Genomic DNA, 13,523 nt, shown 5'->3' on the forward strand with positions numbered 1-13,523 from the left:
TGGAAGGTCACCAATACATTGTAGTTTCCTCAGGAAATCAGTGGTGTCACGGAGATAGCTGGGAGTGCTGGTAATATAGGGTCTGAGTAGAGAGTCCACATATCCAGACAGTCCTTCAGTGAGAGTTCCAATGCCAGAGATGATGGGGTGTCCAGGATTTCCAGGTTTGTGGATCTTGGGTAGTAGATAGAATAACCCTGGTCGGGGTTCTAAGGGTATGTTGATTTGTTCCGGTGTTAGTGTAGGGAGTGTCCTGAGTAGATGGTGCAGTTTCTTAGTGTATTCCTCAGTGGGATCTGAGGGAAGTAGCCTGTAAAATTTGGTATTGGAGAGTTGTCTGGCGGCTTCCTTTTGGTAGTCAGACCTGTTCATGATGACAACAGCACCTCCTTTATCAGCCTCTTTGATTATAATGTCAGGATGGTTTCTGAGGCTGTGGATGGCATTGCGTTCTGCATGACTTAGGTTGTGAGGCAAGCGATGTTGTTTTTCCACAATTTCTGCCTGTGCACATCGGCGGAAGCATTCAATGTATAGGTCCAGACTGTCATTTCAACCCTCAGGAGGAGTCCATGTGGAGTTCCTGATATGTTTGTTTTAGACTTCTCTTTGAAGTAAGGTACATTTGGGGTTTGAGCTGTGTCATCTACTTTGAATCACACAACATGTAGAGTGTGGTTAAATTAGATTGTCACCAGAAGCCCTAAATTGCACAAAGCAGGTGCATTGTGGCTAAAATTTGTAGGCTTCAGAACTTTACTGACTCTGCTGCAATCAAGATATCATACACATAAATGAGCATCTTTACTCCTAGAAGCCATGGGAGATAAATTACTAGTTTGATTACTGTTGTAAGAACCCTTGAGGCAATACACAGGTCAAAACCCATTACCCTCCATAGATACAAAACCCCTTTCTAGGAGAACCCTTGCTATTCTTTTTTAATTCAGATGCATAAGGATGACTCATTATAGGATTTTTTTCCCCCACAATAATAGACCAGAACTATAAATATTGCTGTAACTAACTCTATAAAATTCTGTTACAACAGCAATGGAAAGTCAATATTAAAGAATTGTTACATATGTCAATCTGTATCTTCTTGTAGAGTCAGAAAATAAAAACAGCAAAGAGTCTTGTGGCACCTTATAGACTAACAGACGTTTTGGAGCATAGAAAATAAAAAGAATCATTGCAAATAAACCAGGTAATTCTGGATTATCTTTCATTAATGAAGTAGAAAGTCTGGTACCTCCAGAGCCAAGAAATGTTTGTACTGTGATTGTCACTTAATGTTCAGAAAGAGATAATCATGAGGAAAGGAGAAATTATCTATTGTGTATCAATCCCAATTATCTAACTTTCCACTCACCTGACACTTAATATCCCAGTTGGATTCTGGTTGCCTGGCAAATCAGAAATTTCCTTTTCTTCCCATGGTAGCCTGTAATTATACACCCTTAAGACACGAGACAGTGCCAGGGATTTTCAGCAATATTGGCTATGCTCCAAATGGAAGCTGGCGTTGCTGTGCATTGCTGACAATTCACAGCCATGCTCCAACCTGTGTCCTATAAGCCCTTGAGTCTGCCTATATGGAAATGTTTGTTAGGCATTCATTTTTTGTGGGAATTAGAAGGTAATCCTCAGTGGACCTGAAGCAGAAATGGAGTTTGTCTCCTTCTCCACCCTCTTCAAGATATGCATGTAGCTCATAATACTTCTAAGACTTGAAGCTCTCAGCATTTTATGATTTCCTTCTCCAGAGACCAAGAATTATCAATATCTAAATTTCTAATATCTTGTTACTGTCATCTGCTCAACATTGGAGTTGTTATGAAAGCTACAGCATGCTTGTGAAGTGGTGTATGTCACCATGAACACACTACACCAGTACTTCAGGATCTGCTAGCTTCTGGGTGGAGCCTAAATCACTTATAAATCTCCAAGTGTCTTATAAATCCCCAAGTGAGATCGCCTCTCTCGCCTCGTGATAGTGGCCCAATTGTGATCATAGAGATATCAGAGTGAGAGCCCCTTCCATTTAAAATAGGGCATGTAATTCTGAGGCCCTCACTGAAATTTACTTCAGACATTGGTGCAAAAGAGCTCAAACCTGTGTGCTTTCAGGGCACTCTGCAAGGACTGTTCATTCTCCAGATTGTTGGGAAGTAGGAAGAGGGAGAATGGGTGGGAAAATGGGGGTGTTTTTGTTCACTTTCTTATCTCTGCTGTGGGGGTTGAAATGAAATAGCTGCATTTATCATTACTAATGGATTGTATATAAAGTATATGGCAAGGATGCCTAGAGTTTGTGGTAAGTGCCTTTTAATATTTGTACAAATGGAAAGAAAACCAACAAATCAAATTCAACATATCTGAGAATGGAAAGGCTTCTTGCATAAGACTGGAAGCAAAATTCAGCTTTAGCTCTTCTGACAGTCACTTCAAGATGATGTGAAATTTATTTTTTTCCACTCTTGAGTACCAGATTAGCATTCCAGATGTGACCTCAGAACCAACACTAGCCATTAGCAAAGTTTTTCACCTCCCACTGAAGTCAATAGCAGCTGCTTAAAATGAGGCTAACTTTGGGCCAGAGAAAGATTCAAGAGTTTTGTTGATAACCTTAGGGGATTACATCTAAAACCTGAAAGTTTTGGAGTGACTAAATCAAATTGTTTGCCTTTGCCACCAGCAGAGAGGAGTGAGTCAGTCAGTGTGGCCTGTGGATTGAGCATTGGGCAGTGACTTAGGATATCTTGCTCTATTCCCAGTCTGCTGGGGATGTTGAGCAAGGCATGTAACCACTTTGTGCCTCAGTTTCCCCATCTGTAAAATAAGACTAAATTATTGCAAAGTTCTTTGACTCCTATGGATGAAAACTGAGCCAGGTGTTGTTGTTGTCTGTGCCTGAGCTGGAGTGGTGGAACTGATGTGTATCTTTGGCATGAGGAGCAGAGGACCTTTCTGTTGGATGTGTTAGTGAAACATCCCTGTGTTAGGTTTATTGAGGTCACTTGTTTCCTTTACCTACTCAGTGTAGGACTGTAAACAGGATGGCTGCCTTTTGTACTCCCTCTCGTGTCCGGGGTTGACTCTGCAACACGTTGCTTTAGTTTTCCCTCTCTGAGGCCAGTTGGCTCCTGCTTTATGGCTTGCACCCTGACCGTCTCTTGGTACAAGCACATCTCTTACAGTCCTTTTAGCTGGTCCCTTTCCAGAAGTTTCTTCTGCAGCTCCCTCTGGTGCCTTGCCAGCACAGAAACTAGGATCTTCAGTGTCAGACTCTTCAATACTGCATAGGCTTCTCTGTCCACCAAACCCCATACTGCCAAGACTGAAGAATCTGTTGTTTCTACTGCCTCTGTGTTCACTCCTTATCAGGACAGATTTTCCTGTCTTCATGGCCCTGAAGTTTTTTTCAAAAGCCACCATCTGTTGATAAAGGGCAGAAATCTGGTTCTCCAGATCCCTCCTTGCCGCCTCCTCTGCTGCAGCTCTTCACATACTGGTCAGTCTTGGAAATTTGCCTTAACCTTTCGGCCAAGTCACAAAACAAGAAGTCCCAACAAAAAGGTTTTTCTGCCGTTTTGGGAAGTCTCTTCAGCCTACCCTCTAGGGCTGTTCCCATCTCCTTTCTGGTCTACCCATGAGAGCCTTTCCCCATTTTTTTCTCAGGATGGGAAGCAGATAATTAATTATTGCACAGCTGGGGCTGGCCCAATCTCTCCTTAAAGGGAGCTTATCACACTGTGACAAAGACACATCAAAAAGTGTGAATATTAGAAGTTAGGGGACTTAAAAGCCTAAGCAGAGATTTATCCTTTCTGGCCAGTTCTGGGAACTATTTGCCCAGATAAATATGTCACCCACTCTAGACACTGAGCAGATGGTTTTGCTCTAATATCAGACAGCTTAAGAATATTGTTGATCTGCTTCTACTATTACAGGGGCTGTACAGGTGATAGGGTCTCTGGGGGCTTCTAAAGCTTCAACCACGAAAGGCTGCTTGACATGCTAGTGAAGTCCAACCACCTGGCCACCTGAGAAGCAGAAAGGGGAAAGGAATTGATGGTAAGTGGAACAGATTTAGGAGCAGAGACATCTATACCAGGCAAGAAAGGAAGGGGAATTCTGGGGTGCCTATGGTAATGTGGTGCCTCCCAGAAGTCTCCTACTCTATTCTTGAGGTAGGAGTGGAAGCTTCAATGGGTGGCAATATGTCCAGTAGGAAAGAAACTCTGCTCATGACACTATTTAAAGGGTTGAAGTGATGATTCCTAACTCATGTGAAACAGAACATGGGTTTATTTTCTGATTGATAACCCATGTATACTATTAAATTAGTATGTCACTGTTGGAGTTTTTTACTGTTATTTTTAACTATTTCATAGGTTTACTGCAGTAGTGATCACAAAGATCATAATGAGTTATGAAAGAAATAACATTGCATGAGCATGCAGTTTTTACTGAGCTTTATGCAGCCAGAACTCCCACGCTTTCATGTTTTTAATACAGAATCTGTACTTTGCCTGAAGTAGCTTTGCCATAGCTGTTGATAATAGATTTCAGTAATTTTTGAGTGGTTGTTCTCCCAACAGACATATACAGAAAATGGTTTGTGTATTACTCATTAGGCATCTTTGAACTGTTCTTTATCTCCTAACCTAATTTATGAATTCTTAGAACACATTAAATTGTGTATTTCTATCCAGAGTAAAATGTTAACACAGATATATATTAATTCCTGGAGGAAATTATGGCTGTTTCAGAGATCCCAATTCCTTTCACTTTATCCTCATATTTTTGGTTCTGCTTTGCTTAGCTATGTTAATATGAGAAGCCAGCACTGTAGTGTGGAAACTGTTGAAATATTTCTATAAATAGTAATATGGAAATCTTTCCTTGCAACCTTCTTTATTAATTGCAGGGGCCTAAGTTCACTTTGTCCATTACCTAATGTTTTAAAGTTGCAGTGCCTCCATATTATCATTGTAAATCTATTAATAATATGGTATAGAATAAATGTTCTGAGTATACAAGGGAAGACCATGCTATGGTATCCAAGTAGGTTGGCAAATCAGTTTCCATACAATTCTGCAGCTACTTTGTGACAGTGTCAGAAGGATCTCACTGCAGCTATGTGGAGGTTTCATTACAATGGATTACTACAATGACAAAATGATGTAAATGTAAATTTATGGAGACTTCATTGCAGTGAAAGATTACAAAAGAAAATAATGTCACTTGACATCTATGAAAACATCATAACAAGGGCAAATCAATTTTGATATAAATATAGCAAGAATGTATTATAATCACAAAAATGAATTCAGAATGAGATATTTGGCGCCAGTGACATTTTTCAATTGCAATGTAAATAGAGTGGCAGTGCTGGTCTCAGGGGATCCTTATATCATGTAATTGTAACAGAAACAAACACTAAAAGTTATAGCTTTCAAAAATTATATTGACTTCCAAGTAGTCAGACAAACTTGAACCGAGAAGGGATTATTTCCTAGTTATCAGAGAAATAAATGAACATAGGCACAAAATGCTATACTATGGTCTAATTTACTTAGAAATATGTACACATTTGAATACAGCTATTAGATGGCTAGAGCAAAGAGAGGTTGTAAATCACTGGACCCTCAACAAAAAGCTTGTTCCTGATTCCCAGCCAGACCGAAAGGTATTGCAACAATGAGCAGCATCACAATGCCTAACTTGTAGGCACCTAGAAAATCACAGGAACCACTCTATGATCCACAAAGTCAGAGACAGGTGCCTTAGGATGTGATCCACAAAAGCCAGGAGGCTAGGCAGGGAGCTGCCTAAGATAGTCAATGGAAAATGCTGACTAGAGAGGTGTATCCTAATCCAGCGAGAGATATGAGCCTAAATCTGGGCTGGCAGGAGGCACCCTGGGCCAGAGACAGAGGTGAGTGATTGCAGTCCAGTGGTTACAGCACCCATCTGAGAGGTGGGAACAGGGCCGGCTCTAGGTTTTTTGCCGCCCCAAGCAAAAAAAATTTTGGCTGCCCCCCCGCCCCCAGACATGAGCCCCCCCGCCCACCAGTGCCCCCCACTCACACCCCCTGTTGCCCTAGCACTGGGCTCCCCCCCAAATGTGGGATCCGGTACCAGCACACTGCAGCCGAGCCCTGGCCCAGCTGCGACTCTGTCCCCATGCGGGTGGAGCTGCTGGGCAGCACGGAGCGGGAGTACTTCCAGGTGGCGGCGCGGCTACGGGGTGGTGCAAAGAACATGGCCCCCTCCCTGGGCTTCGCAGCACTGCTGGTGGCCGAGGTGGATCAGTTTGCGCTCACCACCCTCACCCCCGACATGCTGGCGGCCGAGGACCTGGAGAGCCCCCCGGACCTGCTGCTCTTCAGCCTCACGGTGCCCTGGCCCAGCTCCGGCAGGAGGGAAGGCGAGGATCTCCGGCTGGGGGCTACCTGCTCAGCACTGACGAACCCAGCCGGCCGCTCACCTCCTCACACACTCCAGGAGCCCCTCGCCGCCATCGCAGCCCGGACTCAGCTCCAGGGGAACCCGCTTCCCTCCCTCCCCGGCTCCTCACACACACTGGGCAGGGCTGCCCAGAGGATTCAGGGGCCTGGGGCAAAGCAATTTTGGGGGCCCCTTCCATAAAAAAAAGTTGCAATACTATAGTAACATGTATTTGGAAATGTAAAAAATAACTAGTGAAAATTAATTTGTAATAATTTGAAAATACACCAAATACATTATTTAAAAACATTAAAGGCTTTACTGGTCTGTATACATTTGCAATTACATAATGGGCTGTTGCTGGGTGATGGTGATGGTTGGTGCCAATGGGCTGTCACTGCCTGGAGGTGGTGCTGCTGTTGCCCAGGGCTGGGTGGGGAGCTGGGCTCTGGGGGGTGCCCGGCTCACAGGGGCTGGGCTCAGGACTGTGGGGAGATGGGGTTGGAGGTTGTCTGGCTCAGAGGGGCTGGGCTCAGAGCTGGGGGTCTGGGGTGGAGGGGGATGGGGTCGGGGGGGCCCAGCTCAACGGGGCTGGGCTTGGAGATGAGGGTCAGGGCTGTGGGGGGAATGGGGTCAGGGGGGTGCCCAGCTCAGAGGGGCTGGGCTCGGAGCTGGGGGTCAGGGCTGTGGGGGGGATGGGGTGAGGGGGGGTGTCCGGATCAGAGGGGCTGGGCTCAGATCTGGGGGTCTGGGGTGGAGGGGGATGGGGTTGGGGGGTGCCCAGCTCAACGGGGCTGGGCTTGGAGCTGGGGGTCAGGGCTGTGGGGGGAATGGGGTCGGGGGTGCCCAGCTCAGAGGGGCTGGGCTCAGAGCTGGGGGTCAGGGCTGTGGGGGGAATGGGGTCGGGGGTGCCCAGCTCAGAGGGGCTGGGCTCGGAGCTGGGGGTCAGGGCTGTGGGGGGAATGGGGTCGGGAGTGCCCAGCTCAGAGGGGCTGGGCTCAGAGCTGGGGGTCAGGGCTGTGAGGGGGATGGGGTGAGGGGGGTGTCCGGATCAGAGGGTCTGGGCTCAGATCTGGGGGTCAGGGCTGTGAGGGGGATGGGGTGAGGGGGGTGTCCGGATCAGAGGGGCTGGGCTCAAAGCTGGGGGTCTGGGGTGGAGGGGGATGGGGTCGGGGGGTGCCCAGTTCAACGGGGCTGGGTTTGGAGCTGGGGGTCAGGGCTGGGTGGGGAGGATGGGTTTGGGGGGGTGCCCACCTCAGAAGGGCTGGGCTCGGAGCTGGGGGTCAGGGCTGTGCCTGGGGGGTAATGGGGTCGGGGGGTGCCTGACAACCACCTCCCTGAGACCCCCCCCAATCCAACCCCCCTTCCCTGGCCCCTGACCGCCCCTCCCCCCACAGAACCTGTGCCCCCTCCCTGCCCCCGGGACTCCCTGCCCCTTAGCCACCCCCCCCAGCCCCGGCTGCTCACCCCCAGCTCCCCGCGCGCCTCGAGAAGCGGCCCTGCCCAGCGCTGCAGCCGCATGGCTCCGGGGGGGGCTGAGCTCTTCCCCGCTCAGAGCCGCGTGGTCAGGGGAGGAGCCGCGTGGCCCGGAGCTCGCAGCCCCCCCCCGACCACGCAGCTCGGAGCGGGGCGGGGCTCGCCCCCCCCCACCGGAGCCAGGCGGCTGCTGCGCTGTTTAGGACCTGGGCGCGGAGAAGCGGCAGAGCAGCGGCCCGTCCCCTGCAGCCAGGCGGGGCCGCGCTACCGGTCAGGGGCCATCCCTCTCCCCCAAGCGGAGCCGGGAGCGCGGCACTGCCCCGGCTGCAGGGGACGGGCCGCTCCTCGGCTCGCAGCGGCGGGATGAGCTGGGGCCCCAGCCTTTTGCCGCCCCCTATATTTTGCCGCCCTAGGCACCAGCTTGTTTAGCTGGTGCCTAGAGCCGCCCCTGGGTGGGAAACCCTGGGTCCTCACCCCCCCTGTTCCCAGTGACTATTTATCCAAAGTAGAACAGCTTCAACAGGAGAGATTGAGGAAACCCCACCTAGCTCAGTGCTTAGAGCATTCTCGTGAGAGGTGTGGAAGATGCATTGTCAAGGCTGAGTCCCCACTCTGGCACTTTGAGTGCAGAAGGTGGGGGCCCACAAGGATTCTGGCCACTCCGGGCTGATATTAAACTCCCAAGGTTACAGCTTTTCTCTGACCTTGACTTGGTAAACGCTACCACCACCCAAACGCAACCCCCTTTTTGGAACCCAGGAAGATGCATTTCGGAATTCCTTTCCATGGGGTACCCTCAAGCCCTTTCACCCCCCCCCCCCAGGGAAGAGCTGAGAAAGAAAACAAAGGAAGTTAGCTGTTGCCACCAGCTGTTCAAATAGCATATGCACAAATCTCTTAGGACTCAAAAGTTCAAATCCTGTTCTTAAAAAAGGTAAATTTTATTAAAAAAAAAAAAGAAAAGAAAGAAAATACATCTGGAACTTAGGCTTTTGATAGATTTTAAAAAGAGAAATAGAATAGAACAGTGTCTCGATATCCGTTCATTTGACTTATGTAATAGGGAAGCACAGCAATAAAGGAAACATTTGTGACCAAAATGTTTAAGTCTGGTGGCAAATATTCTAAAGTGTTTGTCTGAAAATGTTGATTTGTCAAAGCTAAGAGTGTTAATAAGAAAGTTGGTTTTGACTAATATCACCATTTTAAACATTACTGAAAAACAAAGTTTTGAAATGGGCTGCTTCAACATTTTTGAAATGAAAAGTTTCATTTTTCAGTTTAACATGACTTTAATTGAATTTTTAGTTAATATATGGTAAGAAATTGAAATCAAAACAATTATTATTATTGAAATGTTTCATTTGACTTGATCCTTTTTTGCCCCCGATTATTGATTTGTGAAATTTTTCAAGATTTTGACTTTGTCCTCATTCAGCACAGGAAATTTTTTTGATATCTTAAAAGCTCTTGCAGAATGGGAACCAACCAGGTCTACTAAATACAAGTGATGTGATTTTTTTCCTGAAAAAGTGCTGAAGCCCATGGGTCCTACTGCCTAAAAACAGGAAAAGTATTAAAACTGGATGTAAATCAAGAGATTTATTAAAAAACTAATTTTGGTGATCAGTATTATCAGTTCATATTCTGAGAAATCGCTCAGAGAGGTGCTACAGAAGAAAATAAATAACTTTATGAGGAAGTCTTCTTGAATGCTCATATGACTTGAGAACTTCTGTATCAGATTAGAGGAGGACATATTCAGCTTTCTGAAGAAAAGCATGAACGTTTCATGCTTATGTAATATCACAAGAATCTTTGTAATTCTGGAACATTTTCTTTTCTCTCATATTACATTTCCCACCTAACATCATGTACAGCACAGCTGCCACAGTTAGTTAAAAAGAAATAATGCAAAATAAAATGGGTGAATGCTACAACTTCTGTATCTTTTTGGTATTTGAATCACTGATTAGAAGAAATGTAAAAGCTGAGATACCTTCTTAATAGAGAGGACCCCAAACTAAAATGCCAGATCTGAACAACTTTCAACTGTTGAAAAATTTGGATCTGAACTTTGTGACTGGCTCTCAATGCTAGAAAAGGCCAAACCAACACTATGAGCTTCACTGTGTCTTTTTCAGAATCCATGCTATGGTATTAAAATACCTCCCAAAATTATTAATTGTGTATGTACAGATACATTTCCATCTCCAGGGACTAGATTTTTTTTTGGGTTGGTTTTGCTACTGTGGGAACAATTCAAAGAGAGTTTGTATTTTGTTCTGACAACACTGTGGTTCATGACCATCCTCATCACTACTGGACGCATGTTCCAGTTTCATGGGCACATCCTTGAAAAAGCTCTGTCCTGTACACCTAAGCCTGCTTCTTGCATTTTGCAAGCTCATTGCTAAAAAGAGGTGTTGTGGGATGTCATGATCATGAAGGATAGGGAAGTCCATGGAACTTTGTTCTAACTGTATACAGGGCTGTAGTGAGTCGGTGTGGCTCCCCTCCCCAGCAGAGGGAGCTGCCCTGCCAACACCGCAGTGGGCGGAACTTCCAACCCCAGTCCCGCCCCCCGGAAGTCAAGGGGCGGGGCAGGAAGTAGAAAAGGAGCGCGCCCAAGCTCAGTCAGGAGCCAGCCACCGCCGAGAGCAGACGTGCCTGCGGGAGCTCCAGGGTGGGAGCCCTCCTCGGCCCCAGGTAGCTGCCCTGCCTGGCCGGAGCTCCCCCGCGCCCGTTACGAGGAGGAGCCACCGGAACCTCCCCGGAGCCGGTACTGGGAGGAGCCCCCAGGCTTGCTGAGCGCCTGCTACGACGAGGAGCCCCCTCGGCCTTGCTGTTACCCGGAGGAGCCGCCCGAACAGCCCTGGCCCAACTTCCCGGAGGAGCTGCCGGACCTGCTGCCAAGCCCTCCGCCGGAGCCGATGCAAACAGACTGGCCGGAACCGGCTACGACGGACGAGGTAGGCCCTGAGGGGGAGATGGAGTGTAGCCCGGGGGTAGCCGACCCCTGTCCGGCTAAGGGCACTGATGTGCCCATGTCAGTGTGTTGCGGCCAGGATCCCCACTGACTGCAGCGGATCCACGCCGCTGCTAGGGCCCCGGGCTGGGAAACAGTGGAGTGGGTGGGCCTGTGTCCCCCCCTGCCACCCCACTCACGGGTGGCAGTCTCCCCCCTCACCTCAGCGCTGAGGCCTAGAAGCCTGCACTTGCCTGTGGCTGCTCAGCTCCTGCTGTGAGGATCTGCGCCCCCTGAGCTATTGTTTGCTGCCCCGCCCTGATCTAGGGCCTGGGCCTATTTGAACTACTGTTTGCCCAGCCCCTGCTCCAGAGGGCCTGGGCCTATCTGAACTGTTGTTTGCCCAGCCCCTGCTCCAGAGGGCCTGGGCCTATTTGTACTGCTCTTTGCCTAGCCCCAGCACCAGAGGGCCCGGCGACCTAACGTCGTTCCCCGTGACTCCTAAAGGCTAGCAGGCGAACAGAAGTGAGTCAGTGCGGCTCCCCTCCTGTCCGCTGGAGAGTCGAGCCCCGACCAACCGATTACAAGGGCTTTGATAGGAGAGACTGAATTCAAGAATTCAAAACTGGTTTTCAACAGATGGCCTGTAAGGCATGGAGCTCTGACCTGGTGTGGTTTCTAATGCTGAGCGGGCAGGCTGTTGTATTAAACCAACTGCAGCTCTTTTATGGTCACTGGATCAAGACTGTAGTTACAGCGATCCATGCATTTTTTTAAACTTAACTCCAACTCAAACAGGTGAGGGCACAGTCTACTTGCCAGCAATAGATGGAGAAGGACTTTTTTTTGTGTGGTTATGACCATGTGGCTATCCAGAAGCAGTGAGAAGTAGAGAAAAAATAGTAGAACTTTTTAAGGGTCCACAGACTGATGTTATCGAAGTGGAGAGTTCTTTGAGGTGCTCCCTCTCCCCAAGAATATCTTAACTTTTCAAGGATTAATCTTCAGCCAGCTTCTCCTCCTAAAGTTGCTAAATCAGCCTCCTATAGCTAGGAGATGGTGCTGTTTGCATATGATGCGAAGGTGATGTAGAACTGGGTGTGGGCTGCATACTGCTGACACTTCTTCCTGTGCTGTTTCACAGCCTCATTTTATGGCTTTATATCAGGGGTTGGCAACCTGTGGCACCTAGCTTGCCAGGGTAAGTACCCTGGCAAGCTGGGCCAGATTGTTTACCTGCCGTGTCGGCAGGTTCCGCCAATCGCAGCTCCCACTGGCCGTGGTTTACAGTCCCAGGCCAATGGGGGCGGCGGAAAGCAGCACTGGCGAGGGATGTGCTGGCCGTGGCTTCCCGCCACCTCCATTGGCCTGGGATGGCAGCCGTGGCCAGTGGGAGTCAAAGAGGAATGACTGAAGCAGTTTCAGATTAATCCTGCCCACCCTGCTATGTCTGAGGAAAGACAGCAGGATCCCATGGTTAAACACTTTTTTCTATGGCCAAGAGGAGATCATCGTTCAGTGCCACCAGCATAATCTCCATGTCTTAGTCTGAAGCTTGATTGGGAGGGGGTCCAGGAAACTGGCAGTAAGTAAACAGAATTGGAAGAAATCTTTGGTGACTTTGTCAGTTAGCTAGCTCAGGAATGGAAGGGTAGACACACAATTCTTCCAAGGGCAAATAAAGGAACGGATCAGAGCTCCAAGTGATGACACAGGTTTTCTGCATTGCCTGAAGAGCTTTGAATGGGCTCAATTCAGAGGAAAGAAAGAATGTTACTGGGCTTGTCACCAATTGATGTGTCTGGTTTCCTAGAAGCCATCTTGGATGTGGGTGAATTTCTTTGAGAAGCAAACTTATAGTTCTTCATAATGGGAAATGCTGACTTATGGAGTTGCGTGAAGGCATTGGACATAAACAAAGATTCATGGTCCAGAAATGTTTAGATGGGTATCATTTAGCTGCTGACACAGTGGAGGAGAGGTGATGTTTATTTGATGACTAGTGCATAGGCTCTCAAGACTTTCTCACCCCAGAGCCTGAGTCTACTCTTGTTTTCCACTACCAATGCTCAGTTTTTCTTGCTTCCCACTTCTCTCACAGGTAATCAGAGAACATCAAAGATGTTTTAGTACTAGACTGTTGAAAGCTATTGTTACAGAGGTCTTAGTGATTCACTTTATATTTTAATTCCATGGCCTTCTGGTGCGCTGGTGCAACTTAACAGGATGTTTTGGAATTTAACTGATTCCATGAACTTCCAGGTCTGAGCCATTCCGATTGCTTCTAGCCTGGAAACAAGGAGGGTTCTGATCTCAGTCTGAAGGAGGTGATTAGTCCAGGAGAGAGGTGGTGTTGGTATTCTCTATATGTATAGTGATTGACCATGTGTTCAGGTCAATCACTTATGGGAAACAGAGGGTGTTAAAGTGCAGAAAGACAATTTGGGGCCATTGTATCAAAGGCACTGTCAACATAGTTGTTGAGGCCTCCTAAGACAATAAATCTTGGGAAGATCAGCACCAAGTTTCACAGCATCTCAGTCAACTGCTCTAGGAAATCTTTGCTTTTAGGACATCAGACTAAGCCAGTGGAGTGTGTGTCTATTTTATAAAGAATCTTCCA

General features: G+C 47.7%; 1 long non-coding RNA gene across 2 annotated transcripts in view; it reads left to right on the forward strand.

Annotated features, from left to right (window-relative positions):
- Positions 1-10,554: 10,554 nt before the first annotated feature.
- The window catches only part of LOC123364697, a 32,159-nt gene continuing 29,190 nt past the window's right edge, over positions 10,555-13,523 (forward strand). For both annotated transcript variants that reach the window (XR_006577234.1, XR_006577233.1), the window contains exon 1: positions 10,555-10,904. This is a non-coding gene — a long non-coding RNA (uncharacterized LOC123364697). The remainder of the gene's footprint in view (positions 10,905-13,523) is intronic.

Source organism: Mauremys mutica, chromosome 2 (assembly GCF_020497125.1).
Source record: "Mauremys mutica isolate MM-2020 ecotype Southern chromosome 2, ASM2049712v1, whole genome shotgun sequence".
Lineage (NCBI taxonomy): Eukaryota > Metazoa > Chordata > Testudines > Geoemydidae > Mauremys > Mauremys mutica.